A 4,708-nucleotide genomic window follows, 5' to 3' on the forward strand; every position below is an offset into this window, starting at 1 on the left:
TTTTGGTATTTTTATGATAAAAACGAAAAGTAAAGAAAGCAAAACAAACGGTGATAGAAATAGCTAGTTGACAGAAGATTAATATGATGGAAAATAGACCCGGGGGCCATAGGTTTCACTAGTGACTTCTCTCAAGATAGCATAAGTATTACGGTGGGTGAACAAATTACTATCGAGCAATTGATAGAATTGAGCATAGTTATGAGAATATCTAGGCATGATCATGTATATAGGCATCACACCCGCGACAAGTAGACCGACTCCTGCCTGCATCTACTACTATTACTCCACACATCGACCGCTATCCAGCATGCATCTAGAGTATTAAGTTCATAAGAACAGAGTAACGCATTAGGTAAGATGACATGATGTAGAGGGATAAACTCATGCAATATGATATAAGCCCCATCTTTTTATCCTCGATGGCAACAATACAATACGTGTCGTTTCCCCTACTGTCACTGGGATAGAGCACCGCATGATTGAACCCAAAGCAAAGCACTTCTCCCATTGCAAGAAAGATCAATCTGGTAGCCCAAACCAAACTGATAATTCTAAGAGACTTGCAAAGATAACCAATCATACATAAAAGAATTCAGAGAAGATTCAAATATTGTTCATCGATAATCTTGATCACAAACCCACAATTCATCGGATCTCGACAAACACACCACAAAGAGAGTTACATCAAATAGATCTCCAAGAAGATCGAGGAGAACTTTGTATTGAGATCCAAAGAGAGAGAAGAAGCCATCTAGCTAATAACTATGGACCGAAGGTCTGTCGTAAACTACTCACACATCATCGGACAGGCTATGGTGTTGATGTAGAAGTCCTCCGTGATCGATGCCCCCTCTGGTAGAACGCCGGAAAAGGCCCCAAGATGGGATCACATAGGTACAGAAGGTTGCAGTGGTGGAATTAGGTTTTCGTGGTGCTCCTCGATGGTTTCTGGGTATGTATGTCACATCCTAGCTAGTTCATGTATTAGAGTCTTGCATCATGTTTACTTTTCCAGAAACTTGAAATGGGGATGACAGAACCCCAGCACCCCCCTGAAAACAACTATGGTTTACTAAAATCAATTTCAATGAACCTGAAATGCCCTTCTAAAAAGTCCACCCTTTTTGTCTTCGGTTAGAACCTCTAACAAAATGGGTTCACAATTTTCTAGGTCATCACAAGATCATTGAATTAAATCAAATGTAACTTGCATTTGGGCATTTAAATGCTAGTAAATATTTTAAATGTCCAAATGATCCCAAACTGAAATGTTCCATGTTGGATTTGATCCATACAGTGAGCATGTGCAGTTTGGTGAATTTTGCAAATGCCTAAGCATTTTTAGAAATGCCAAAAACTTGCAGAAATAAAAGAAAACAGAAAATAAAATAAGCAAAACGACTTACCTGGTCGCAACCCACCAGCCGGCCCACCTGGCGGTCCAGCGCTATGCTGGCCCGTGCCAGCCAGCTGCTTCGTCCCCGCCAGGCAAGCAGGGAGGTGACGCCGGCGTGCGCGAGCTCGCCACGGCGCCACCTGCTTGCCGCCCGCGCCCCTGGACACCTGGGCGAGCTCCACGTCGCCGCCCCGACCCCCTGGACACATCCATTCACCCCCTGCCTCTCTCCCTCGCCCTCTCCCGCCATGGCCGATGCACCTGCCGCCGCACCGCCGACGTAGCCGCGCTCTCCGTCGTCCTCGCTCTGCCCCGTCTTGTCCTCGAGCTCCGCCGCCATCCGCTACGCCGAGCTAGCCGAGCCCCGAGCGCTTGCATGCTCTGCACCGCCTCCTTCGACCTTGTCTCCACCGAACACCGCCGGAGATCCCCTTCACCGTCACCGCCACACCAGCTCGTCCCCGACCTCGCCGAGTGCTCCAACGTGATCGCCGTGAGCTTAGACACCTCCCCATCTTCTCCGTTCTCTCTCTCGAGCACCGTAGCGACTGCACGAAGCATCACCGCACGCGCCGCCGCCGAGCTCGTCGCCGACGATGCTCCGGCCACCCAACGGCCACACCACCACGTCTAACACACTCACCGCATCCCCAGGAGTCCGTAGCACCACTCCGCGTGCCTCGCCGTGCCCCCTAACGATGAGCCCGAGCTCACCCGAACTCCGGCAGCCGCACAGCTTGTCGCCGGCGTCATTTCCGGCGACCCCGAGCCCAACTACCACCCTCACTCGACGCGGCTCGCTCCTCTCTACTCGTAGATGGTCTCCGCCGCCCATTTGGTCGCCGGAGCACGAAACCCGCACCGCACTACCGTGTCTGGCCTCGCCGGCGGCTAAAGGCCGGCGAGTTGACCCCGCTGACCGTTGATCGGTGGGCCCAGTTTGACCCCTGGGTCACTGACGTATGGGCCCGAGGCCATTAACTAAACTAAGTTAGTATTAGTTTAACGCTAACTAAACTTAGTTAGTTTAACTAACTACTGACAGATGGGACCCACAGGTCAGGGTTGACCTGGACCATCTCCGTTGACCGCTGACGTCACCATGATGCACTGCTGACGCAATAAGTATTTTCTGGATTTATTCTTATACAGGAAATTCCAGAAAATACTACAAACTTCAAAAAATCATAGAAATTAATCTGTAACTCCAAATGCAAAGATTTATATGAATTTTGATCAGAAAAATTCAATCTTTCCATCTGTACTGGTTTCATGCATGTCAGAACACTTGAACCTTGCTGTTTAGATGAAACAAGCTAATGCACTAATATCACCTCTTAATTTGGGTTAGCATTTGAGTCCTTGATTCAAATGAACTCAAACCAATCTGTTCTAAGTTGCATTAGTCAAAACACACTCATTTTGCCATGACATCGCATGCATCATATTGTTGCATATTGCCTTGTGATGATTGTGTTTCGATGTGTTCTTCCTGGTAGGTTCTGCCTCCGAGGATATTCACGAGTATCCAACTAAAGGGCAGTATCCCACTATCACTCTGTCAGGCAAGCAACCCATTGATCATTTCGATACAAACCCATCTTCTCGCTTCTGCTCTCGTTTACTTCATTAAGACAACGTGTTTCAAACTGCTGTGTGTTGCGGTAGTTGAACCCACTTCGTCTGCATGACCTGTCATTGCCATAGTAACTAGATGAAACCCACTAGCATGTGTAGGAGTTGATTGAGCCATGTTTGTGTTTCCTACCATGCTATGCTTGCTATGCTTAGAGTCGTGTCAGGTCTGGCTCATCGGGGTGATGAACTAGAGTGAAAGGTTGTGTCGGTAATGAGATTGAAGTGTTGAATATGATTTGGTAAAGGTATCGATGAGAGGCCATGTAGGAGTACATGGTGGGTTGTTTCATTGAGACCGTCCTTAAGAACTGAGATCTGTATGCGTGATTTAAGATTCAGCTACTACCACACATTGGGATCCTTAATTGACTCTCTCGACTTATTAACCACCCCCGTCCTCTGTCCAGGAGTTGCAAGTAGTTTGTGGTGTTTGTAGTTGCTGGAGGCCGTGCGCAGCGCTGACCTTAGGGGTGGGCTGTGATGCGGTAGGCTCGTGGCCCGGTGTACCGAGTCGCCCGTTTGGTGTCTCGGGAACCCTGCACGCATCGTTTGGGGCCGTTGAGGACACCCTGGCCGGATTTCCTTGCGGATGGAACCCGAATAGGCGATAAACCTGGACTAGGGACTCGTGTGTTTAGTCAGGTCGTGGCCGACACCCTCATTGGCAGCTTCCGCTTGAAGGTTGCCGAGTACATGTCGTGTAGCGACGATAAGTGGTGAAAGCGTGTGTGAAGAAGTACACCCCTGCAGGGTATAAAACTATTCGAATGGCCGCGTCCGTGGTAAAGGACTACTTGTTCGCTTATGCAGTTCATAGACAAGTTAATGGTTACTACTAAAAGACTCAAGATAAGTGTGAGTACCGCGGATGGCCCTCTCGTAGGATGACGAGGGAGGATCCACGGTGGAGTATTGTGATGGTGATTAGTGGACTCGTGTGCGAAAACTATTTTACCAGTGGTGTCTCGTAGGATAGCTTAGCCAAGAGTCAAAGTTGGCTTGCTGCAATAACTCCACTACCTTCTTGAGAATGTGCATGTATAGTAGGATCTGTTGTAAGACTTGCTGAGTACCTTTGTACTCATGTTGCTTTAATTACTGTTTTCAGACGACAACACTGCCCCCTCCGATGGGTTCTATGTAGATCTCGATGTTGACGAGTGACTTGCCACCCAGGTGGTGATCTGAGCTTGTGAAGGGCCCTATGTAGATAGACAGGCTTCGTCAAGCCCTCTTGCTTTCTAGTTGTCTGTACTCAGACAAGTTTGCTTCCGCATGTGCTTGTATGTTTGTATGACTTGAGTGTCGGGTCATGTGACCCCATCTGTATGAACATGTTATGTATGGCTCTTCGGAGCCTTTAAATAAAGTACTTTGAGTTGTAGAGTTTTGTTGTGATGCCATGTTGTATTTACACATATCGAGCATATTGTGTGTATGATTGAAATGCTTGGTATGTGTGGATCCGACAATCCAGTTGTTTATCCTTGGCAGCCTCTCTTATGGGGAAATGTAGTCTAGTGCTTCCATGAGCCATAGTAGTCCGCTACAGCCCGGTTCACCGGAGTCCTGCTAGCCCAGCACTACTGCTCCGGAACACTTGACTGGCCGGCATGTGTTTCACTTCGTTCCTGTGTCTGTCCCTTCAGGGAATTGTCACGCGGTGACATC

Source organism: Triticum aestivum, chromosome 3D (assembly GCF_018294505.1).
Source record: "Triticum aestivum cultivar Chinese Spring chromosome 3D, IWGSC CS RefSeq v2.1, whole genome shotgun sequence".
NCBI lineage: Eukaryota > Viridiplantae > Streptophyta > Magnoliopsida > Poales > Poaceae > Triticum > Triticum aestivum.